The 27,237-nt window shown below is 46.4% G+C and overlaps 1 protein-coding gene and 1 pseudogene across 1 annotated transcript in view; both read right to left on the reverse strand.

The window, feature by feature from the left end:
• Positions 1-27,237, reverse strand: part of LOC126297454 (outer dynein arm-docking complex subunit 3) — a 291,407-nt gene that overhangs the window by 212,266 nt on the left and 51,904 nt on the right. The window lies entirely within an intron of this gene.
• Positions 11,483-11,612, reverse strand: LOC126300031 (U2 spliceosomal RNA; annotated as a pseudogene).

The following is a 27,237-nucleotide window of genomic DNA, read 5'->3' on the forward strand; positions in this document are numbered from 1 at the left end:
AGGTACACTAAATATACATTTTGTATACAGGGTGAAAAGTATTTAAACCGACAAACTCTGGGAGGTTGTAGGAGCCATCAAAACAAATATTTTTCCCTAATGTCATTTTTTCCTTTGAGGAGTATTTAAACTGGTAGAGGAAGATTTATCTGGCGGCAAATTAATTAAACCGCAAACACTTTTCCATTAAGACCAAGAGACAACAAATTAACACAACCCAATTTCAATTACAGTGGTTTTTCGAAAATGCCTCCATTGACACGTAAACAAAGGTTACACCAACAACAATTTGTCCATTTTATTTGGACTGTTGAGCTCCGTGGCCGTAGATAATGATATTTCACTGAAAAAATATGGCAACCAGCTGGTTGCCGCATTTTTTCAGTGGAAAGGTTACACCATCAGATCATGTTATGTCTGACACGGGCAAAAACCCCAGGAGTATCCTGAATTATTCCTGCTGCTGCTACAATCTGGGCAACCAGATCCTCTTCTGATGCAACAGGAGTTGCGTAAACAAGGTTGCGCATCTCTCTCCACACAAAAAAGTCCAGAGGGGACATATCTGGGGGTAAGCAGGCCATGGTACAGGACCACCTCCATGGTACAGGACCACCTCTGCCAATCCACGTTTCTGGGAACCGTCGGTCCAGTAATCGACGCACACGACGACTGAAATGTGCCAGCGACCCGTCATGTTGGAACCACATGCGTTGTATTATAGGGAGCGGGAGGTCTTCCAGCAATTCTGGCAATGCTCTAGCGTCAAAATTGTAATAGTGCCTGCCATTTAATGGCCTCGGTAGCAGATACGGCCCAATTAAACAGTCCCTAACAACATCGACCCACACATTAACGAAGAACCGCATGTGATGAGCGCTAGTAACTGTGGAATGTGGGTTATCCTCACTCAAAACATGCTAATTGTGCATGCTGAAGACTCCATCACGCCTGAACGTTGCTTCATTGGCAAACAACACAGAGGATGGAAATGTACGATGCATTTCACACTGTTCCAGGTACCACTGCGAAACTGTGCTCTGGGTGGATAATCGATTGGTTCCATGTTGTGGACACGCTGTGAGTGAAATAGACGTAACAATTGCTCTCGAAGGACTGTTCTTACATTCGTCTGATTTGTCCCCATATTACGTGCAATTGCACGAGTGCTGATTGAAGGATCCCGCTCCACATGCTGCAAGACAGCTTCCTCAAATTGCAGCGTTCTTACCGTGCGACGGCGTCCCTGTCCAGGTAATCTACTAAATAACTCGGTCTCGCGCAGACGTTGGTACACAGCAGCAAAGGTCGTCTGATGCGGGATACGGCGATTAGGATAATGTTGTTGACAAACCCGCTGTGCAGCTCGTCCATTGTGGTGCGCTACGTAGTACGCACCAACCATATCAGTGTACTCACTCCAGGTGTATCGCTCCATCGTACTAAACAGAGACAATGCACTACTACACTGGTGGACAGCAGTTGCCTACAACTGAAGAGCGTAATACGGCCTCTAGCAACTGAAGATCGTGTACGGCCTTTGGCAACTGAAGAGCGTAATACGGACTCCACCGGTTTAAGTAATCCTCATAGGAAAAAATGACATTAGGGAAAAATATTTGTTTTGATGTCCCCTACAACCTCCCAGGGTTTGTCGGTTTAAATACTTTTCACCCTGTATATGCTTACTTTGCAAGTCATCGCACGCTGTGTGACAGAGAGTATAATGTACCACGACTAGTCATTTCCTTTCCTATTTCACTCTCAAACAGAGTGAGAGAAAAAGGACTATCTATATGCCTCCGTACGAACGCTGATTTCTCGTATATTATCTTCGTGGTTTTTAAGCGAAATATACGTAGGCTGAAGAATCCTTCTGCAGTCAGATTAAATGGTGGTTCTCTAAACTTCCTCAATAGAATTCCTCGAGGGGAACGCCACCTTCCGTCCAGGGACTCACATTTGAGTTCTCAAAGCATCCAGCCACTAATTTGGTGGCAACCAAGAGGAATGCTTCTACAGAGCAGGAAATGCAGGTGTACTGAAGGAAAGCCAGGCCCTCAGGCTCATATACGTCTGTGGTGGCTGATGTTCACAAGCAAGGTCGGTGGTGGCAGCGCGACGGGGGCAGACGCGTCACAGGGCTGGCATCCTGCCAGCTCTCAGCAGGATTAGTTCGGGAGCAGTATACCGGATTTCTAAGTGACTCACTTCCCCCAGCTTCACAAAGGAACGGACAGACAGAACGTAATTAGCGTTGGATATCTTCAGCTATCCAGGCTTCAGCTCTCAGCTGATACGCGTCTACAGAGTGGCAAGTTAAGTGTTTATCTCTTTCTGTGGTTTCCACGTAGTATATTTATTGAATTTCGTGCCTGTTTCTCTGTTTAAGACGTTTAATCTCTCATTTGTAAGTATAAATTCATTCGTGTGATCCCGTAGATTTTCCCGGCGTCTTATACGATTATGCTCTTCGCGGGTATGCTGCCGGATATGATCGTCTTCAGTACGCGTTATTTCGGCATTCCGTCTGGCCGCCATCTTCAGGTGCGATCGCTCAGACACCGTCACGCCGGAACTGAATGAACATCTTTTTTTTTCCTTTATTGTATTTCAATGCCCCATCTGGGGCCGGCTGGCTGCCTCTTTAGCCAAAAGACAGGAGTTATACAAAGAAGACAAAAAACCACGCACTGGATCGTAAAAGTATTGACGGACGGCGCTGCACGTAACAATCACTTACAGTAACACTATATAGAAGTCCAGCACACCATTAAAATCACAGCTTTCGAAGTGCTTGAGAACAGAACCGAACACAACACTGACATAGCCCACTGATGACGGTGAGCAAACAGAGGATCTGCCAGGGGCATGGAGATGAGCGAGAAGGGAAGAAGGGAGAGAGAGGGGAGGAGAGAGGGGGAGGCGGACGGGGGCGCGCCCTACAGGGCCGGGGAGGAAAGGATACAGTCGAGGATGGGGTGCAGGGACTCAGGGGGGAAAGGAGGAAAATCCGCTCTGGGAGAAGGAGGGGGGAGGAAAAGGGGAACCCTGGGGGGAGGGGAGGGGAACAAGGCCAAGTTACAGATGGAAGGAAGGGTAGATGTTCAACATCTGGGAGGTGGAGGTGCTAGAAATTGCCCTGATGAAGGAGAGGGTGTGGAGGTAGAGAGAGGGTGGGATACAGTGATAGAGGCACGGCAACGTGCAGGGGGTGGGGAGGAGGGAGGAAACAACGGAGAATCAAGCCTCTGGACAGTGTAAAGGATGCAAGATGTCGGAGGAAAAGGAGGAGGTGGGAGAAGGGGATGAGATCATACAAGAGTCGTGGGGGTGAAGGAAGGCGGATATGGAAGGCAAGGCAGAGCACATGGTGTTCGAGGATTTGGTGGGCCTTGTAAAAGCGGGGGGGGGGGGGGGGGGCTTGGAGATCCACGCAACGCTGTCTGAGGGATTTGTAGATGTGGAGATGGTGGAAGGATACAATCCCCACGTTCGGCCAGACAGGAGCTTCGGGAGGAGGAGGATGGAATGAGCTTTCTGCTGGATGGTGAGGAGGTGAGAGGTTCATGTGAAGGGACGGTCAAGGGTGACGCCGAGGTATCTCAGGCTGGGGGTGAGCTGGATGGGACAACCATAAATGGTGAGGCAGAAGCCGGGGAGACGGAAGGAGCAGGTTGTGCAGCCTATGATGATTGCCTGGGTTTTCGAGGGGTTGAGACAAAGGAACCACTGGTTACACCAAGTGGTGAGCTGATCAAGGTGGGTTTAGAGGGTGCATTGGGGCCCTTGAAGGTTAGAATAGAGAGCCAGGTAGGTGGTGTCACCAGCATATTGGAGGAGGTGGACAGGTGGGACTGGCCTGGACATATCAGTGGTGTGCATAAGATAGAGGAGAGGGGAGAGGATTTAGCCCTGGGGAACACCAGAAGTGGGATAAAAGATATGGGAGTTGGTGTTGTGGAGGGTGACATAGGAAGGACGGCATGAGAGGAAGGAGGCTACCAGATCGACACAACTGGTAGGCAGGGTATAGGCTTAGAGTTTAAAGAGGAGATCAGGATGCCACACTTGGTAATAGGCATTTTGGAGGTTGAGGGAAACAAAAATGGCAGAGCGATGGGAGTTAAGCTGGAGAGAGAGAAAGTACATGAGGTTAAGGAGTTGGTCTTCAGCAGAAAGGAGGGTCGGAAGTCACACTGGATAAGGTGGAGTAGGTGTTGATTAAGGTGCTGATGGATACAATGGGAGAGGATGGACTCGAATACCTTACTAAAGATGGAGGTGAGGCAGAAGGGATGATAGGAAGAGGCGATGGAAGGGAGTTTGTTGGGTTTGAGGAATAAGAGGACACAGGAAGTCTTCCACAGGTTGCGGTAGAAGCCGGTAGAGAGGATGACGTAATAGAAATTGGCAAGCACACTCAGGAAGCAGAAGGTGCTTTCTCTAAGGTGGCACTAGGTGACACAGTTGTGACCAGGGACCGTGTTGCATTTTGACCAGAGGATAAGTGTAATGTCTTGTGTTGATGTCGGAGGGGGACAACTGCCCCAACTACTAGAGACTAGGAGCAAGTGGAGCGACTAAGGTATCGGCGTGCTCCGTGACGGTGGGGAAAAGAGAATAATGAAAGTGGGGATCGTAAGGGACAGACAAGACCTCGGAAAGGTGGGAAACGAAGTGGTTGTCCTTACTGAAGTTGTCAGGAAGGGGGCGGTCGTTATGGAGAAGGGGGTAATGGGGTGCAGAATGGGAACCAGCAAGGCGATGGAAGGCAGAGCAGTACTTCAAGGAGTTGATGGGGAGGGTGGCGTTGAATCGTGTACAGGTACGGCGCCATTCCCAGCCTTTCTTTGCCGTAATAAGTTTCCGTACATGTCGCTGTATGTGCCAGTGGCGTTGGAGTGTATCCCTGTCACGAGTGCACATGAAGGAGTGATAGAGGTGGCGGGAGTTGCGGAGGAGGACAGCTCACGGAGGGAGAGTAGGGACATGGGCCTCCAAGGAAGGACGAGGCATGGATGATGTCATCGGGATGGTGATAGGTAAGAGGTTGGCTTTCGACCTGGGTGGCGACGGATTCACGGTCGGCATCCCAGGTGGCGCAGCGGTGGTCACGGACTACCTCGGGAGGGGGTGCTGGGCAGGGAACTGGTGGGGTCATTGAGGAGGGATTGTGGTCACACAGGGATATGCTCAAGGTGGCCAGTGGCGACCCCACCGTGCACTCGAGGACCAGGAGCATCAGTGCGGTGGAGGATATAGAGAGAGGTGCGGATAGCATCGTGGTGCTGGAGAAAGGTTTTGTTCAGGAGGAAGGTGTCGACCTGGTGGTGAGAGAGGGTGTTCGTGAGGGTGCGAAAGGAATAGGATGCGACACTCGTGCCGCTCCACGATGAGAAGAGCAGGGGTGCGGGGAGAAGAGAATGGGGGGAAGAAGCTTAAACTAGGGTGTTGAGGCGGGTGAAGGTGAAGTGGGCTCGGTTGTGGCAGTAAGTGGCGAAGGTGTTCTGGTGGAAGACGGAGCGGGCGGCAAGGGAGACCTGTCGGAGGACTTGGGGGCGCTGAAAAGGGCGAATGTTTCGGACGACTATGTTCAGAACGCGTGGGGCCCAAACACAACGTGCGGGAGTTTACGGAGGAGGTCTGGATACAGGAACTGGATCATCTTAAGGCTGTCTTCGAGCTCAATGGATCATCAAATTAATCGTGCTTTTCAGTTGAGACCATCACGTGAACCAGCGCTGGATACTAGTAAATCAGTTGCTTTTCTACCCTTTGCTGGAAACATTTCTTCAAAAATTTCTGTAATTGTCAGGAAATATGATATTCAAAGTGCTTTTTGCCTTTGGCCAAGACTAGAGCCCTGTCTGGATCTGTTAAAGATGATTTGGGATTGAGAAAGCTCTGAGTTTATGATATTCCCTGTCATTGTGGAAGACCTATATTGGACAGACTATTCGCACTGTTCATGACCGATGTGTTGAACATCAGCGTCACATACATTTGCTCTAGCCTGAAAAATCTGCCGTTGCCGAACATAGTCTCAACGAAGGGCATAACATGTCTTTTAAAGAGACGCAAATTGTTACTCCAGCTTCTCGTTACTGGGATTGTGTACTCAAGGAATCCATTGAAATACGATTATCCGAGGACATTATGAACAGAGACAGAGCTTTTCCTTTAAACAAGATATGTAACTCTATTTCATCTGATATAAAACAACAACGGTTAGGTTTTTGATCCGCTACATTTCAATTTGCGACTCATCACTTTTGCCAGTTTCTGCCGCCGGCGGCGCTGCAATCCCTCGCTTCGCAGGGGGCAGCTCTTGGCTTCTCGCGCAGGCGCAGTGGCCTGGACCCGGGGTATAAAGCAGCCGCCATTTCTGATGTTCATTCCGTTCCGGCGTGATCGAGTCTCGGCGATCGCACCTGAAGATGGCGGCCAGATGGATCGCCGAAATGTCGTGTGTCGTGTATATCCGGCAGCATACCCGTGAAGAGCATAATCGTAAATTCATTCAGTCAGTAGAACAGTAGTTCCTCGTCTGTTTTGTTTTGAAATCAACCGTCCGTTCGTTTAGTAAGCCAGTCAGTAAGGGTCCAGCTCTCAGCTGATACACGTGCACAGAGCGATACGTTAAGTATTTATCTTTTTTTGTGTTTCCACGTAGTACATCTATTAAGCTTTGTGCGTGTTTCTCTGTTTAAAAGGTTTAATCTCGAGTCTTTGCTAGCTTAAATTCATTCAATCTGTAGCGCAAGAGGTTGATCGCCGAACAGTCAGCTACGTAGCTCATTAACGCATCAGCGTCCATTGTCAACTCATCAGGAGGGCAGCAAGTTGTGTATCGAGGATTGTCTGCTTTCATAGTTCACTTCTTCAGTTAGTCTTCCTAGAATGGCTAGGATGTGTGCACACAGGAGGAGCTGGCCGCAGTTTGTGAACAGCTGAATGTGCTTTTGGCTATCACCTTCAGGCTGGTGACTCGGGGTGTAGAGGTGGCGGAGAATCTGGAACGTCGCATGGGACACCTCAGGTGTCACTTGTTTTGCACACGGGCTCTGCTTCCGAGGCATCTCCAGGTGCACCCCACGCGCTGGATCCACCCTTACAGCAGGGTGACTGGCGCATCGTAACGCGTTCGCGTCACTCGAGGCAGAGGGCCAATTTGAAGACTGGTCGCTTGGCCTCGACCATTCACTTTGTGAGTGGACATGTGGCTGCTTCTTCAGCAGTGTCCGAGTAGGCACACTGTGGTAAGGGTTTGCTAGTTATTGGGAGCTCCAATATTAGCAGCGTTATGGAGCCCCTTAGGCAGCATTTAGGGCTCGAAAGAAAGCCAACGTGTGCTCGGTATGCCTGCTGCGAGGCCTCATCTGAGATGTGGAGGTGGCCTTGCCTGTGGCTATCGAGCGTGCAGAGTCCAGTCGTCTGCATGTTGTGGCTCACGTCGGCACCAATGACACATGCCGCACGGGTTCTGAGGCGATCCTCAGGTCGGACAGGCGACTGGCGAGGTGCTGAACACTGCCGGCCTCGCGCGCGGGGTGCAAGCAGAGCTCGCTGCTCCCCCCCCCCTCTTCCTCCCCTCCCCCCCCTTCGGAGGTTTGAGTCATCCCTCGGACATGGGTGTGTGTGTTGTCCATAGCGTAAGTTAGTTTAAGTTAGATTAAGTAGTGTGTAAGCTTAGGGACTGATGACCTAAGCAGTTTGGTCCCATATGATCTTACCGCAAATTTACAATTTTTACAGAGCTCGCAGTTTGCAGCATCGTTCCCAGGGTACATCGGAGTTCTTTGGCCAAAGACTTCGACTCTGTGACGGTCTTGGCTGTAGATTTGTAGACCTACTTGTAGGACATCCCTTGATAGGTCAGGGATGGAGTACACAAAAGAAGCAGCTACTCTGGTAGCAGTGTACTTGTGGAGCTCACATGAGGGTCTTTTAGGCTAGACAGTAGTTTGAGGTGCACTGATGAACATTCGACAGTCGATATCCAGCAAGGGAAGTCAAACGGCATTCACAATAAAGGCACTTTGTCACAGTTCTATCAGTAAACTGTCGAAGTATTCGTAATAAAGTTCCCGAATAACTGACCTCCAGGAAAGTCCTCGCACTCAAATTATTATTGGGACATAGAGTTGGCTGTAACCCAAAATGGAAATATCTGAGATATTTAGCGAGTCGTAGAACCTATATCGGAAAGACAGTTAAAGGCCATATGAGGGGGAGTGTTCATTGCAGTTACCAAAAACATTGTCTCTATTGAGGTTGAAGTTGAGTGTGAGAGCGAAGTCATCTGGTCGCGTATACCAGGTGTAAGTGAAACCAAATTAATTGTTGGATGTTTTTACCGGCCACCCGATTCTGCTGTGACAGTTCTAGCGTCATTCAAAGGAAGTCTACGGTCAATAGCGCGTAAATACCCAGATCATGCAATATTTGTTGGAGGCGACTTTAACCTGGGAAGTCTTAGGATTCATTGTTTCTCCTATATAGAGCAGATAAGCAGTTATTAACATCTCAGTTAGTGAACTGGCATCACTTAGCTCCAGTAAGGTGGATGTAGAGGAAACGTCGGCAGTTTAAACAGATTGTAAACCATGGTCCGGAGAGTCATGTGCCTAGAATGTGGATAAAGGATGGAAAAGACCCACCATGGTACAATAACGAAATTCGGCGGATGCTGGGGAACCAGAGGCTGTTGCACTCTCGGTTCAAAAGGGCACGCAGAAATGACGACAAGCGAAGGTTAATAGATATTCGTGCGTCTGTGAAAAGTTCTGTGCGTGAAGCATACAATAACTACCACCGTCACACCTTAGCAAAAGATCTGACAGAGAACCCGAGAAAATTCTGGCCGTGTGTAAAATCGCTAAACCGGTCAGGCCCTTGTTGACCATTCTGGTGTGGCAGTTGAAGGTAGCAAAACGAAAGTCGAAGTTTTAAATTTCACGTTCAAGAAATCGTTCACACACGAGAATCGTACAAACATACCGTCATTTTACAATGAAATAAAAACCCCTAGCTGCATGCAGGCGTTGATATAAGTCAACGGGGACAGTTGAAAATGTGTGACCCGACCAGAACTCGAACCTGGGAGTTCCTGCTTACCTGGCAGACGTTCTATCGATCTGAGCCACCTAGGACACAGAGGATAGTGCGACTGCAGGGACTTATCTCTGGCACGCCTCCCGTGAGACCCACATTCCCAACTTATTGTCCTGCACTACATTCATAGTGCCCTTGCCCATTATACTCATTACTGGCGGCGTGTTGCCGATTCCTGTAAGAGTTCGGGCACTGTTTGTGCATCTGCACAGAAGAAGATTGTCAAATGGCCGGTGAGCCTTATATATATACCGTCATTTGTCCATCGGACAGACTCCCGTATGGACGACATAGTAATAAGCACACCTGACGTAGAGAAACAACTGAATGATTTGAAAGCAAATAAATCACCAGGTCCGAATGGAATCCCAGTTCTCGATTTTGTATAGAGTACTTTACGGCACGGGCCCCTTACTTAGCTTGCATTTATCGTGAATCTCTCGCCCAGCGCAAAGTGCCAAGCGAATGAAAAAAACCGCAGGTGACTCCAATGTATTAGCAAGGTAAAAGAACGGACCCGCAAAATTACAGACCAGTATCCTAACTTCTGTTTGCTGCAAATCCTTGAACATATTCTCAGTTCGAATATAATAAATTTTCTTGAGTCTGCGGAGGTTATGTGTTAGAAAGCATCGCTCGTGTGAAACTCAGCTTGCCCTTTCTTCACATAATATACTGAGAACTATGGATGAAGAGCAACAGGCAGAGTCCATATTTCTAGATTTCCGGAAAGCATATACACGGTGCCAAGTTCACAGATATGTGAGTGATTCGAAGACTTCTTAAATAATAGATCCCAGTATGTTATCCTCGACGGCGAGTGTTCGTCAGAGACAAGGGTATGGTGAGAAGTGCGCCAGGGAAGTGCGATAGGACCCCTGTTGTTCTCAATATACATAAATGATTTGGCGGACAGGGTGAGCAGCAATCTGCGATTGTTTGCTAATGATGCCGTGCTGTACGGTGAGGTGCCGAAGTTGTGCGACTGTAGTAAGATAGAAGACGACTTAGGCAAAATTTCCAGTTGGTGTGATGAATGGTAGCTAGTCCTAAATTTGGAAAAATGTAAGTTAGTGGGGATGAGTAGGAAGATTAAACCTGTAATGTTCGAATACAGTATTACTAGTGCCCTGCTCGACACAGTGAAGTCGTTTAAATATCTGGGCGTACATTGAAAAGCAATATGAGGTGGAACGAGCATGTTAGAACTGTGGTAGTGAAGGCGAGTGGTCGACTTCGGTTTATAGGGAGAATTTTAGGAAAGTGTGATTCACCTGTATAGGAGACCGCATATAGGACGCTCGTGCGACCGGTTCTTGAGTACTGTCCGAGTGTTTGGGATCCACGACAGGTCGGATTGAAGGAAGACATCAAAGCAATTCAGGCGGGCTGCTAAATTTGTTACCGGTATGTTCGAACAACGGAGATGCTTCGGGAACTCAAACGGGAATCTCTGGAGGGGAGCCGACGTTCTATTTGAGAAACACTATTGAGAAAATTTAGAGAACAGGCATTTGAAGCTGAATGACAGACGATTCTACTCCCGCCAACATACGGAACACGTTAGGTTCAAATGGTCCAAATGGCTCTGAGCACTATGGGACTTAACATCTGTGGTAATCAGTCCCCTAGAACGTAGAACTACTTAAACCTAACTAACCTAAGGACATCACACACATCCATGCCCGAGGCAGGATTCGAACCTACGACCGTAGCGGTCACGCGGTTCCACACTGGCGCGCCTAGAACCGCACAGTCACACCGGCAGGCAGCGCGTAAGGGTAAGTAACGAGAAAGTGGGCTCGTACGAAGGCATACAGATAGTCTTCTTTCCCTCGCTCTGTTTGTGAGTGGAAGAGGACAGGAAATAACAAGTAGTGGTATAGGGTACAATCCGCAACGCACCGTACGGTGGCTTGTGGAGTGTCGATGTAGATGTAGATATTTAACAACTGTTACCACCCGGTTTGGTATCAGAGGAAGTGACTACCTAGCCTGTGGGCAGCTCTCAGAGGCGCCAAAGAAACGAATGTAAAGGTTACATGGCAAGTGTAATACGACTGCAGGAAAAACCAAAATTTCTCACCGTGTAAAGGGACTCTCAAGACCAGTTTAATTAATTAGTCAATCAATTCGATACGAATGACGTGTCGCCGGGTGGGTGGAAGCGAGGGCAAGAGTACCGTGGAGCACTATTTCGTTGCAGCGAGATATTTTAACGAAATTTCAATCTCCTGCCTGCACAGGAAGAAATGACCACCTTGATAAAATCATCTATTTGTAAAGTGATACGTAGTATTAATCTGACATTTACAACTCATCTGTGCTTAGACTTCGTAGGTGACGAGGCATTCGGCTATTTTAAGAGAACTCACTCTATCATGACCCAAAAAAGAGTTTAATATTCTAGTCCTGTGATGCAGGACATAACAGCTATTAAACTGATAAGAACAGATTTTTTTTTTACCCGACTAAAGAATACTTAGAGGAAATATAACTTACGCCATACTGTTGTACAGGATTTTCACAACAAGTAACGATACTTTAGCGATGTGAAAATACGAGTATGCTCAGATTTCTTCTGTCTTCGAAAATAACTCGTATAAAACGGAGGAATCTACATTTCGCTTGAGAAATTCGAGGTACTCGACTGGCCATTAAAATTGCTACACAAAGAAGAAATGCAGATCATACACAGGTATTCATTGGACAAATATATTATACTAGAACTGACATGTGATTACATTTTCACTCAATTTGGGTACATAGATCCTGAGAAATCAGTACCCAGAACAACCACGTCTGGCCGTTATAACGGCCTTGATACGCCTGGGCATTGAATGAAACAGAGCTTGGATGGCGTGTACAGGTACAGCTGGCCATGCAGCTTCAACACGATACCACAGTTCATCATGATTAGTGACTGGCGTATTGTGACGAGCCAGTTGCTCAGCCACCATTGACCAGACGTTTTCAATTGGTGAGAGATCTGGAGAATGTGCTGGCCAGGGCAGCAGTCGAACATTTTCTGTATCCAGAAAGGCCCGTACAGGACCTGAAACATGCGGTCGTGCATTATCCTGCTGAAATGCAGGGTTTCGCAGAAACCGAATGAAGGGTAGAGCCACGGGTCGTAGCACATCTGAAATATAACGTCCACTGTTCAAAGTGCCGTCAATGCGAACAAGAGGAGACCGAGACGTGTAACCAATGGCACCCCATACCATCACGCCGGGTGATACGCCAGTATGGCGGTGACGAATACACGCTTCCAATGTGCGTTCACCGCGATGTCGCCAAACACGGATTGTACCATCATGATGCTGTAAACAGAACCTGGATTCATCCGAAAAAATGAAGTTTTGCCATTCGTGCACCCAAGTTCGTCGTTGAGTACACCATCGCAGACCCTCCTGTCTGTGATGCAGCGTCAAGGGTAACCGCAGCCATGGTTTCCGAGCTGATAGTCCGTGCTGCTGCAAACGTCGTGGAACTGTTCGTGCAGATGATTGTTGTCTTGCAAACGTCCCCATCTGTTGACTCAGGGATCGAGACGTGGCTGCACGATCCGTTACAGCCATGCAGATAAGATGCCTGTCATCTCGACTGCTAGTGATACGATGCCGTTTGGATCCAGCACGGCGTTCCGTATTACGCTCCTGAACCCTCCGATTCCATATTCTGCTAACAGTCATCTCGACCAACGCGAGCAGCAATGTCGCGATATGATAAACCGCAATCGCGATAGGCTACAATCTGACCTTTATCAAAGTCGGAAACGTGATGGTACGCATTTCTCCTCCTTTCATGGGGCACCAGAACAACGTTTGATCAGGCCACGCCGGTCAGCTGCTGTTTGTGTATGAGAAATTGGTTGGAAACTTTCCTCATGTCAGCACGATGTAGGTGCCGCCACCAGCGCCAACCTTGTGTGAATGCTCTGGAAAGCTAATCATTTGCATATCACAGTATCTTCTTCCTGTCGGTTAAATTTCGCGTCTGTAGCACGCCATCTTCGTGGTGTAGCAATTTTAATGGCCAGTAGTGTATATGGAAAACAACACCTCTGTTTAGAATTCGGTAAAGTGGATTTCATAAACTAGGGAATCTTTGTTAGAAGTATATGTCAAAGTCGTTTTTGCCTGTCTCCCGGCCAGGCACGAGGCATCGGCTGACCGGAAGCCGAAGCTTTTAATGCGGCTAGCAGGTACAAAGAACGCAGCAGCGCTCACGGCGGCCTCTACAAGTAACCAGTATGCTGGTTGTGTGGCGACAGAAGCGGACGTGTGTGTGGCGTGAGAAGATGTAGTTATTTGACGACGGCTACCACCCATTTTGGTATCAGAGTAAGTGACTACCCAGCTGGAAACTTATTCCCCCCATGTAAATTGAAGACGTGCACACAACTGCTGGTGTAATCAGCGAGGGTGCGCTTCTCTTAACCTTTCGGCACGCCACGGTTCCCCCAGCAGTCGGCCGACGGCGCGCGCTCCGTGGTCGCGAATGTGTGCTGTTGGAAGGTATTTTTTACCAGATATGTTTCGTGTAAGGAGGAAACGTTGTGGTGGAGAAGGGTGCTTCTGTTCTCAAACGTCGATGCATACGAGACCTGAGACATATTTAGTGCTATGATCTATTGGTGGTGGAAATTTAATTACTTGCTTCGTAAAACGTTTGCGTATGATTCTCAAACGTTAAAAATGTATTTTATTGTAAAGAAGAATCATCGTAAGGTAATGGTGAGTATACTAAGCCTGTAAATTGTTAAACAATTTATTAGATATGGTAGTACAAATAGATTATTTCCCACCATTTTTGATATCGAAATTGCACCAGCTTTTCCATTGTCCTCAGCATAAGCCAATTGGAACACAGTATTCTGAGAAGGGATGAAAACCTCCATCTGTATGTTTGGACGTGTTCGTTCAGACGTATTTCACACAAACAGGAAGTAACAACATGAAAGAGACAGAAGCAGGAAGTAAGTGTAGTATGTCCTGAGCAAAGGAATACCGCCATCTGACTCTTTGTTTGGGGGCTGTGAGAACAAATGGAAGTCTCTCGGGCAGGTAGGCGTGTCACCTTGCTCTACAGGATTGAGGTGCAGGTGTTACAACAGGAAGTATCCACTTGAGAGAGACTGCGGTGGTTTCCCGGATATTGAATATCAAAGAACACCAACTTCTGGTCTGTGGTCGGTGGTATTTAATAGTTATTACATCATAGAATGTGGAGGGATATGAGGGGAGAAGCCATGTCTCCTGCAAACCGATTAAATAAAGAATATGCACACTGAATTGAACAATATATTATTGACACTGATTTGAATTTCGTGTCGTGACATCCTTCTACACCAGCACCGACTGAGTCTTTTTGCCGACAATTTGCATATGGGGTGGAGAGGGGTAAGTGGGTGAGGTGAGAGGAGAGCTGGGAGATTTCACAGGGGAGGGAAAAGAGGCTCAGAACCGAACTGGGGAATGGGCTATAAAAAGGTGTCCCTATTTCCAGAGAGGTGGGGAGGAGGAGGGGGGAGGGGTGGTTGGGTGTCACAGAAGGACGAATTATCCCCAGGGGGGCATAAATCAACCTCCAAGCGATCATAATCCACTTAACAAATGGTTCAAATTTCTCTGAGCACTATGGAACTTAACATCTGAGGTCATCAGTTCCCTACAACGTAGAACTACTTAAGCCTAACTAACCGAAGGACACCACACACATCCATGCCCGAAGCAGGATTCAAACCTGCGACCGTAGTGGTCTCGCAGTTCCAGACTCAGACGCCTAGAACCGCTCGGCCACACCGGCCGGCTCCACGTAACAGAACAACAGGTTAAGGGAAGGGGGAAGGGTGGTTTAGCTGATCAGTTTAAGTAATTAGTATATGAATTTGATTTCAAAAGAGCCCCAGAGCCCGCTTAATACTAATATTATTGTTTCAGTGCGAAGTAAATCAAGAAGAACAAGCTGAGAGCGGCGTCGACACGCAAGAGATTTCATCGCTTCCAATTTTTCAGTGATGCGGCATTGGTCTTATAGGTAATCAACATTTACCAGAGATCCATCAGCTGGAGAGCATGTATCGCAGTGCCGTTAACATTGTCATCTTCCTCCATGCACTGCTAGCCATCCACATCTTCCTCGAAAAGCTCAACTGCCTAAATCTATAAATAAGAATTAGGTATTGGTGCGACATGACGCTTTAATCTGCAAACAATAATATCGCGTTCCACCTCTGATTAGATAAGACTTTGTCAGTTTCCCTCACACAAAAAACTTCATTTTCTTGAGTTTTTCAAAATACTGACACAAGTTATGTACAAAATACAGGAAAGACTGGTAGAAGCGGACATCGGAGAAGTATACTATGAGTTCTGGAGAAATGTAGAAATATACGAGGTATCTTAGGATACCGGTCAAAGAATGGAAAACCTAAATTTATAGCATTTGTAGACCTGGAGAAAGCTTTTGACAGTGTAGACTGAAATACATAAATTATGAAGATAACAGGGATCAAATACAAGAACTGAAAGGTTATTTACGATCTGGAAAAAAAACAGACTGCAGTTATAAGCTTCCCCGAAAAATATAAATTTGTTGACATACTATATAAATTTAACTGTTAGGAAACTTTTTCTGACGATACTTGTCTAGAATGTAGCCTTGTAAGTAAGTGAAACGTGGACGACACACTCTTCAGATAAGGAGGGAATAGAAGCTTTTGAAACGAGGTGCTACAGGAAAATGCTGAAGATTTAATGGGTAGATTGCATCATTAATGAAGATGTACTGAATTTAAGTGGAAAGAAATTAAATTAACGGCATAACTCGATTAAAGAAGGGACCAGTTGATAGGACACATCGCAAGGGATAGAGGTTTTGTTAATTTGGAAAGGAGATGAGTGTGAGGGGTAAACATTGTAGAGGAGACCTTGCCTTGACTACAGTAAGTAGTTCCAAATGGATGTAGTTTGCAGCAGTTATGGAGAGATGGAGAGGCTTCCACAGGATACAGTATTGTTGAGAGCCGTATCAAACCAGTCTTCGGACTAAGGACTACAATAACAACAACACTGTTGTCGTATCCACAATGACAAGCCAAGTCCTTGAAACAATACTGAAAGTAACTCAAGTAAACAGAGAGATCAGCTGTGGCAGAACCGGTCACAGGGTGCCACACAGTCAGGGCAGAGAAGTGAGCAAACAAGTGAACCTGTGAAGTAAGCAATGCTACAGAATTAATGAAGAAAGCTCCTTTAACGATAAAGGAATAAGTAGGCGACAAAACCAATTTGGCAAAGAAGTGATGTGACAGAATGAATGATGTACGGTTCTTGGGCAATATAGGGGGGAAACTGAAACAGAGATTGGGAGCTGCGAGAAAGGAAAAGAGAAATCTCGTGGTAGGAAATGCATTACGTCAAGAGAAGCCAATGAAGGGCTTAGGACACAGTTTAAGACCATAAACTGAGCCAGTCAGGCCAGTCAGGCTCTGAATAATACTGGAAGTTCAACGTACCAGGGTAGCCGGTAAGGCTACGAGAATCCCTTCCACAACATGTCCTGTCAGGAAAAGGTGTAGTCTCTAGTCAGCCTCTGATCCTACACAGAGTATCCAGGAGGAATGGTCAGTATTCAGGGATATGACAGAAACGATCATTCGAAGCAAAAAGGCAAAGTAAACATAGGCTCTAAAATGCATAACTTAATAGCTATGAGAACTTGTTCAGTACAAAAGATGTGTTTCAGAGTAGCAAAGACGAACATGTGCTCATCTGACCATTCATCGTGGGACACCCTGTATATCCAGACACGCACATCTCCATCTCACTTCAGTCAATAGGCTGAATTCGCTTTAGCAGGCACTCCCACTGCTCATTCCCTTGCAAATCTCACCTTCCGGATGTGACTGAATATTCATGTAGTGTGGAGCTACCAATGAGGAGGCAGCTATCTATAAGTCTCTTCATATGTTAACAGTAGTGCCGAACGGTGCATGTAAGGGTACAACGAAGGAAGCCCACTTGTTCCTTGTTAAGACCTAAGTTCGAGCATGCTGCAAGAATATGGGAACCTTCGCAAACATACCGCTCAAAGCGCATAGGAAAGCAGCACAAAGCAGTTATGTACGTAACTGGAGGCTACAGGAGGACAAGTAGTGTCAGAGAACTGATCAGGAAACAGAAATGAGAAAGCTAATAGAAGGGAAAGAATTAGACTGACCCATATTTACGAAGGTGCATGCGAAGACATAAGATGCAAACCATCTATAGATAGAGGTATAAGGGAAGGAAAGACCATCATTATTGTTATTGTGTGTGTAATAGCCCGAAACTGATTCTATTGATGCTGGTACTAGAGTTCCTTCAATGACAGTAGATCGATATTGTAATTAATTTCATGTATTAATTTTACTGTTGATGTGTTGTAATGAGTTATTGTATTTCTAGTTATTTAAGGCAGATGTCAGTCTGTTGTACATACCCACTAGTTCTGGGATTCTCTCGTGCTCATTCGTGACTGTTGCTGCTCCCGTCTGGGGGTCCATGTCGAGCCTGTATTTGAAACAGCTCAGTGGGCGGGCGTTCGTTTTCTGAGCCTAGTTGTTGAATCTCACGAGCTTGTTTGCTCACATGAAATTTTATATTTTATATTCTAAATTATGTGGTGCCTTCCATTTAAGTAACCTGTTGTGTGCCATGGTATCTGGTTGTTGACTGAACTTTGAGTTATTTTGATAATAACAATCACTGTTGTAATGAAAGAGTACATTAGTTAGATTTTAGTAAACTGCTCTTCAACTAGATTACAATTTAGAGTATATCAAAATTTAACTCATTTCAGTAAAAGTGTAATAGGCCATAACTGCCGCGTTTTTATGAATCTTTAAAATTGAAGTAATTTATTTTCACCTGAATGGTAATTTTTAAAGATGTGTGGTAGTTTTAAACATGTGATGGTTTTATTTGTCAAGTTCTCTTGTTTAGAGGTACCAAATAAAATGTTCGGTGCAACTGTAGGCGGTGATTGCCTGATGTTTTGCTCTGGTCCAGTCCTACCACCCTACAGTCTATTGTGCTGAGCTCGTATCGTTGCGTAAAAGGTGGAATTACATATTGTTTCGATACTTAATTGGTAGCAGAGCCTATTGTGCTGAGCTTGTGTCGTTGCGTAACAGGTGGAATTACATGTTGTTTAGACAATTAATTGGTAGCAGAGCGTGGTTACGTTGCTGGGTCCCTGGGTCAGGCATCACCTTCCATTATTCTATCTGGTGATAAATTAGGTTATTTATCTTAACTTTTAGTTATCTTTGTGTTAGAAATCTCTGTTGGCTGTATTATGTTACAGGACGACGAAGCCAGTCACCCGCACCCCTGGGGTGTCTGGGATTGAGCCAGTTGAGGAGAGGGCAGCTAGTTTATGAGCTTAAGATACGTGGGGCGCCTACTAATGGGAGGGTGACGGATCTGAGCGTACGATTGCAGGGAGTTTTGGACCGTCCGGTATGCCTCGCTGGGGAAGGCATTGGTGAGGTAGGGTCAGTGTGGTCCATGTGTGCTGCGTCGCTTTCCGGTGTGTGGGAGAATCTTGAGTTTATGAGGGACAGTAACCCTTCCCGTACACAGAGTAGCTGGGTTCCATCCCAGTTCATTCACTGGATTAGTAAATTGGGAGATTTAGAACAGTTGAAGTTTACCCCTGAACAGAAGGCCAATATTGGCGAGTTGCGTCAGAGACCTATGGCAGTGCAGTTTAATCCAAATGTAGTAGGGTTGCAGGGGGAAGAGAGCGTAGGAGGATGTACATTGGTACAAGAACCAGTGAATGAATCGGAGTTGGCAGGGAAATTAACGGTGGTTGGGCAGCCATTGTTTGAGCCATTTGCTAACTTACCCAATCCTATACTTCTTTTAATTCAGGGATTGAGCGTTTTGGTGGTAGACGAGCTGTCGCATGTTCTCGAGGTTCTGTGGTTATTGGTACGTTCGGAAACGCACACCGATGGACTAAGTGTTGACCACCTGATTATTCTTTAACTCATTTATCCTTTGGCAAAGGAGTTATTGAGTATTATTATTGGTGAAGTATTGTGAGTTAAGGGTAGCCTTTCCGATTTGCGGCAGAAGATCATTGAACGTAAATTCACTCCACGCATTAAACATGATTTGGCAGGCCAATATTTTTATCGTGTCCAGCGTCAGACCGAGACCTTCGAACAGTATATTGATGAAATTTGTGCCGCCATTAAAGCGCTGGATTTAAATATAACTGAGAGGGAGGCTGTAGAGCGTTTATTGCGGGGCATCAGACCAGAGGACAGGTCGCGGGTTATGTTTGCCCCTAAGCCAACTACCTTCAGTGAACTTGAGACTTCGGTTTATCAGATCGAGGGGCTTCGTTTTACTGAAAGTAAGAGAGACAGGGTGCGAGAGGCAGATCCTATAACCACCTCGGTGCAACCTGATCGTATTGAAGGGAAGATAAATGATGTTGGCAATAGGAGCTGTTTTCGGTGTGGCAGTTTCGAGCATTTGGTGCGTGCTTGTCCAGAGAGACGGAAACCGCACCCGAGTAGCTAACGGTTAAAGATGAAGCGATGTAATCGCCTAAGAACAGTTGGTAGGCATCCGCTGCCGTTCATGTGTGGTACCTTGAACCATAAACCAGTCTGTGTGTTAGTAGATTCTAGGAGTAGTGTGTCCTCGTTAGACCTCAATGGTACCAGAAGTATCGTTCGGTATGTAAGCTACCCCCATTGCAACCGACCTCAGAGGGATGTCGTGCAGTTAATGAGCGAGGGTTGGCATTCATGGGCTGTTGCCAGGGAAGTGCATCGATACAGGGGTTTTCGTGGCCGATTCATGTGTTCGTGGTGGAAAACCTGTCTGTTAATTTGTTATTTGGCTGTGATTCGATACAACGGATGGGTTTGGTGTTAGATTACGCGAGTAGGATGTCTTATTTTCGGTTCGCACCTGCGAAGAAGTTTAGCTTGTGTTCATGTCAGGGGCAGACCGAGGTAAACAATATATCTGGTCAGGATTCTGAATTTGGGCTCAGTCATTTGCCAGGTAGTCAGGCAGAACAATTATTGGCACATCTGAGTCGTTTTCCTGATGTGCTAACTAATAAGCTCGGTGTGTCAGATAAAATTCGTTACCATATACGCTTGACCAATGATGTGCCAGTTGGACAACCACTGTAAAGATTGTCACCGCCAAAGATGGAGGCGTTACGCCAGTTAGTGGATAAGATGAAGAAGAGATCAGGAAGTCAACCTCTCCTTATGCTTCTCCGATGGTTTTGGTGCCTAAGGCAGAGGCTGAGTATCGCCTGTTAGTGGACTACAGACGATTAAACCAGAAGGTTGTTTTGGAGTCGGCGCCGTTGCCTGACTTGCACCATTGTTTTACCTGGTTTGTGGGGTCAAGGGTCTTTACCATCCTGGATCCCAACCAGCCTTACTACTAGATTCCGTTATCTGAAGAGTCTAAACCAGTCACTGCATTTAGCACGGACTGGAACCTTTATGAGTTTAATCGGGTGCCATATGGGTTGTCCACGGGCGCGGCAGTCCTATCTCGGCATCTTGGGGGGATGTCAAGTACAAGTTTGTTTATAATTTCCTGGACGATGTGGTAGTTTATAGTCCTACGTTTGAGGAGAACCTTCAGCATTTCGATCAAGTCCTACTCCGCTTGCGGGAAGCCGGGCTCGTGGTCAAGCCTTCTAAGATAAGTTTGGCACGCAACGAAATTTCGTTTTTGGGTCATTTGGTCTCAGCAGGGGGCGTGAGGATTGACCAGGGGAGAACGAGGGATCTACATAAGTTTCCGTCTCCTAAGACTAAGAAGGTAGTCGCCCGATTTATAGGGGTGGCAAACTTTTTTCGTAACTTTGTGCCCCATTTTGCTCAATTAGGTGCTCCCCTAAACCAACTTCGGAAGAAGAACGTGGATTTTCAGTGGAGCGAATCCCAGCAATCTGCATTCGATGTCATTAATTAGGCCTTAGCCAATCCACCTGTGTTGGCTCTACCAGATTTTGGTAAGCATTTTATTGTTCAGACGGACGCGTCTAATTCTGGGGTGGCATCAGTGCTGCTCTAGGAGGATGAAGGTGAACGTTGTCTGATAGCGTATGCATCCAGGACACTCTCACCAACCGAGTTAAAATATTCTGCGTACGAATGGGAAGCGTTGGCAGTACTCTTCGCTTTAGAAAGTTTTTGTTTCCACCTAGAACATAGACATTTTGACTTGGAGACCGACAACCAGCTGGGTACTAGCCCGTCATAGGAAAACCGGACGTATCGCCCAGTGGGCAGTCCGCATATCAGCCTTCAGATTCAGAGTTAAACATATAAGGGGAACGGAAAATTCTATAGTGGACGCGCTGAGTCGGATGTTTGAGGAGGAACAGGGAAGAGACCAGTATACTACTGGCGTAGCGAATGTAAGTCTCCTTATGGGTGTTCTAACTGTAGTTCTGGAATCGTCTGGCAGTTTGAGAGAAAAGCAAGGCATAGATCCTACCTTGAGTTCCATAAAACAGCAGTTCCTAGAAGGGAAGCAGGTGCCTGGCTATAGCATAGAATAGGGCATCGTATGCTACCAAACTAAGAGCGGTGGAAGGGTTGAGATATGTCTCCCGTGTGAACTAATCCCTGCGATTTTCCATTATTTCAATAATTCTGTTGTGGGAGGCCATTTATGAGTCGCCAAGACTATTGCTAACATTAGGGAGCACCTACCCTGCGCGACATTGTATAAGGACATTCGTAGGTTAGCAGAGCAATGCCACATCTGTAAGGAATCCAAGCCCAACGCTAATGCGAGGAGAGGGTTGCTGCAATCTACCAGGGAGAGTGCACCAATGGAGAAGGTATTCATTGATTATATCGGACCATTACCGAGAAAGCGGAATGGCAATAGGTATATATTGGTAGTGGTGGATGCGTCCACACGCTTTGTACGGCTCACCCCTAGCAGTGGAATAACAGCGGGTTTAACTATTCGCCATCTGACTAACATTTTTTGGTCCACCGAGGTCGCTTGTTAGTGAAAAGGCCCGTGCTTTCGTGTCGCACCAGTTTAAGAGATTTTGATTCGAAAGTGCTAGATATATCACGTCATTACTATTCCCTACATCCGCAACCTTCATTTGCGGAAAGAGTGAATCGCAATCTTAAGGCTACTCTCATAGCATTTCACCGGAAGTCGCAGCGAAGATGGTACGAGACGATCCCTTGGTTGAACTTAGCCTTCAACTCTTTTAGTTATCCTGTGAACTCCTCACTAGCCAATTTGTAGTCCATCAATGATTTACTGCCCGAGGAGGTGACAGCGAGCTCATTCAGCAGAATTGGAAATGTGCCAGGAAAAACATCGAGCTTGCACACAGGAAATTAGCCCAGCGCTACAATGACGGGTGCCACTCATTTAAGGTCCAGAAAGGGGCGACAGTTTTTATTCGTAATTTTTCAGCAGGGGGCAAGGCAAAGACAAAATCTCGAGCACCTTACCACCACGTTTCGTGGGACCCTGCCAGATGTTACAGGTCTTGAACCAGTTACTTTAGCGGTTCGGAATAGTCGGACGGGGAAACCCTCACGGGTCCACATCTCTCAGGTCAAAGGAGGGAGCTAGCTCTTGTATTTTGTCTTGGACGAATGGGGGGGTGCGGGGTGGTTTCCATTTCCAGAGGAGGAGGATAAGCCGTGTGGCTCGATCAGCGATATTTCCGACGCCGGTATGAGTCATCTTTCCGGCGGTGTGCGCAGAGCGCGCGCTGGCGCCACCTATGGATCGATCGGGAACGGGAGGAAAAGCTGAGGTAGAGGGGGGTGATTTTGCTTTTGGATACCGAGCAGTAACGGCGTTTTGCGAACTATGGCGGACAGCTAAGGTTTAGTGTCAGCCAGCAAGCAGGGCACTTCTAAAGGGGGCTGTTGCCCGGGTGACGGCGCCGTGGCAAATATCGCCGGCGTGGAAAGAGACGTTACTGGGAAGCCGTTGGCGTTTTCCGCTTGCTTCATGTCACCTGGACATCGGGATCTGCGGCGGCTGGCATCGTCTAACAGGCAAGAGAGCAAGAGGGTAAGGGCCTTGCTTGTCCTGTAAATTGTGGTCGGAAACTACTACTGGCTTCTGTGCGGTTGACTGTATGTTCTTGGGCAGCCGTCGCTACTCCTACTGAGTCTAGCCTTCAATGTGTTGATTTTAATTGGTTTAATACGTTATGTTTTAAGGTGTATGTGGTGTGATCATTAACATTTACGAGGACCTGGAGTGCTGAGACATTCCGTTGTAGATCCCTACTGTCAAGGTTTAACCGCCACTGAAAGCAGTTTGCTGGCCCTTGTTTGAGTACCATCTGGTTATTGTATTTATATCACACCATGGAGTTACGGTGGGCAGTTGCTATTGATATATATAGACAAAATATTTTCCTAGATATATTCATCTCTCAATTGTAATAACGTTACTGTTACATTTCTGTTTGAACTAATAGTGTGTCTGTCAGACACGTATAATTTTGAAATCAGTAGTTTCCTAAATTCTTACCAGTTATTAAGAGGCCTGTTGTTATTGTATGTTTAATAGCCTACTTACGGTGGTATTAGGATTCCTTCAATGACAGTAGATCGATATTGCAATTAATTTCATGTATTAAATTTACTGATGGAAATTGAAATGAGCGTTTGGCGTCATTGGCTGGGAGGCCCCTTATGGGGGAGGTCTGGCCGCCTTGGTGCAGGTCTTATTACATTTGACGCCACATTGGGCGACCCAGCTGGGAATCGAACCCGGGCCCATAGGATGGCAATCCGTCATGCTGACCACTCAGCTATCGGAGCAGACAATTGATGTGTTGTAATGAGTTATTGTGTTTCTAGTTATTTAAGGCAGATGTCAGTCTGTTGTAGATACCCACTAATTCTGGAATTCTCTCGTGCTCATGCATGACCGTTGCTGCTCCCGTCTGAGGGTACATGCCGAGCCTGTGTTGGAAAGAGCTGAGTGGGCAGGCATTCGTTTTCTGAGCGTAGTTGTTGAATCTCACGAGCTTGTCTACTCACACGAAATTTGATATTTTATATGCTAAATTATGTGGTGTCTAACATTTAAGTAACCTGTTGTGTGCCATGGTATCTGATTGTTGTCTGAACTCCTATCCTATTTTAATAACAATCACTGTCGTAATGAAAGAGTACATTAGTTAGTTCTTCAGCTTGATTACAATTTAGAGTATATAAAATTTAAATCATTTCAGTACATGTGTGATAGGTTCAAATGGCTTTGAGCACTATGGGACTTAACATCTGTGGCCATCAGTCACCTAGAACTTAGAACTACTTAAACCTAACTAACCTAAGGACATCACACACATCCATGCCCGAGGCAGGATTCGAACATGCGACCGTAGCAGTCGCGCGGTTCCGGACTGAGCGCCTAGAACCGCTAGACCACCACGGCCGGCTGTGTGATAGGCCACAAGTGCCGCATTTTTATGAATGTTTAAAACTGAAGTATTTATTTTCTCCCGAATAATAAATTTAAAAAATGTGTGGTAGTTTTAAACATGTGATGGTTTAATTTGTCAAGTTATCTTGTTTAGAGGTACCAAATAAAATGTTCGGTGCAGCTGTCGATGGTGACTGCCTAATGTGTAACTTTGTCCCAGTCCTACCACCCTACAGCCTATTGTGCTCAGTTTGTTTGGACACTTATTTCTCTCTCCCCATCGGCCCAGTAGGTGGCGACCAATACCGGCGGCGGGAATATCATCGCTCATCGAATCGCACGGCTCACTTATAAAGTAAATATTTAGTGCTGGAACAATAACGGTGGTGGTAGAGGAGTAAAATATCAGAATAATTTACCAGGGTATATTATCATCCCTTTCCCAGAAAGCATCAACAGATTTAAATATTTGGTTGACAAATGGGAAAATGTCAAGGAAAATAAAGATAAATGTGAATTTAATAGTAACTTTATATGAAATAGAGGGGGGAAAGAAAGGGAAGGGCCGGGTGGGGATTCGTGACTCTCAGCCGCATATGGCATTGTGGTAATACAATGGCGAAATTTGAATATTTGTGTCAGGTCAGGACTCGAACCCAGATTTCCTGCTTCTCATGAGCATTTGCTTTAACTGCTTTGGGCTTCCTGACGGTCCCCAAGCGACTCGAATTTCCAATTTATTGCATGCTACAGTGCACCATCCTCCGTCTATTAACCTCCTAGCCACAAATTATTGATTCCCACGGTAGTTCGGACGATATGACTGCAGACGCACTGAAACAATGCCAAGGAGCTGTCGCGCTTTTCCAGAAATGTGCGTATTTCAAAGGTGTCTGTTCTGTCACGCAGCGATAATTATTCCGAAACTATTCCACCATTTTCGCACATTTGACGATAAATTATAACCACTTAGATGTATACGTAAGTAATATGTAAAAAACTAAGTTATAAAGCTTAGTTTGAAATGTAAATTACTGTAAAACAATATGAAGTGTACCTTTGTGACATACTGTGGGATATGTTAATATTACTGTTTGTCCACAATAAGTTGACGACCGGCGCGATGGCTGTCGGGAACAGCCGTGTCCCCGCATTACGGCTGCTGACGGTGAAAGAGGGGGGAGGGGGGGGGGGGGAGGAGCTGCAAGAGGAAGGCAGCGTCGACTGCTACCCGTGTTTTGTGCTTAACACGAAATCACAGGCGGCACTCGCGGAGTTATTGGCCCTTAAGTGACATCTGTGTGGGATTGGGAAACACCTAATTCGTTGACATATTCATGCCCAAAGTTTTACCTATAACTTACGGATTATTTGTGTATCGAAAACAATGAAAAATGGAGATGAATGTGCGACTTACGACACTATGAATCTAATGCAAAAACTGATATTTGGAAACTGTTTGCACATTGCATTTATTAAACGCAGACAGCAGTAATGTTCACAAAGTGCTATTACGAGGATCGTTCAATAAGTAATGACCCACATTAGAAAAAAGCCATTAATATACACAGACAAACGTCCTTGTTGGTGCTTAACATTTGATGTTTGTTCTGTGCGCCGGTGAAGTTTCGAACCATTCTGACAGATGGTAGAGCTTAGTACAGCGCCAAATTGGAGCCTACATACGGCTCACGTTGCAAGCAACGTGCTGTTATTGAATTCTTGTGCGCAGAAAGAGAAACCGTGGTGTACATCCATAAACGTTTGTGTGCAGTGTATGGCTGGAGTTGATAGCAGTACATTTGGGCGATGGATAAAGTTACAACCTCAGGAAATGCACAAAAAGAGCTCCATGATCAGCCACGGTCGGGACGTCCTGTCACAGCCACTGCTCCAGACATGCTGAATCGTGCGGATGCCATTATTCGAGCAGACCGGCGCATCACAACTCGACAGTTGGCTCTACAGTTGTCGGTCAGCAATGGAAGTGAGTCTGCAATGATCGAGACTCTCGGATATTCAAAGAGGTGCTCGCGATGGGTTCCACGGATGTTCACAGTGGGCCACAAGATTCAAAGAAAGGCTATTTCATCTGAATTGCTGTACCGACCGAGGTGGCGCAGTGGTTAGCACACTGGACTCGCATTCGGGAGGACGACGGTTCAATCCCGCGTCCGGCCATCCTGATTTAGGTTTTCCGTGATTTCCCTAGATCACTTCAGGCAAATGCCGGGATGGTTCCTTTGAAAGGGCACGGCCGATTTCCTTCCCCATCCTTCCCTAATCCGAGCTTGTGCTCCGTCTCTAATGACCTCGTTGTCGACGGGACGTTAAACACTAATCTCCTCCTCCTTGAATTGCTGTAGCGTTTTGAGACCGATAGAGGCCTTCCGGTCACCGATCGTTACGGGGGACGAAACCTGGGTGCCCCACTTTGCACCAGAAACAAAAAGGCAATCCATGGAGTTACATTATCCTCATTCACCACAAAAGAAGAAATTCAAGACAACCCCCCTCTGCCAGAAACGTCATGGTGACAGTCTTCTAGGATTGTGATGGCGTCATTCGGACTTCCATCTCTTTGGGCCAGTTAGATTCTCTACTGCGAACGCGCTTTGAAGATGACGGAAGGTTCAGTTATGCAATG

The sequence above is a fragment of the Schistocerca gregaria genome, chromosome X, assembly GCF_023897955.1.
Source record: "Schistocerca gregaria isolate iqSchGreg1 chromosome X, iqSchGreg1.2, whole genome shotgun sequence".
Classification (NCBI taxonomy): domain Eukaryota; kingdom Metazoa; phylum Arthropoda; class Insecta; order Orthoptera; family Acrididae; genus Schistocerca; species Schistocerca gregaria.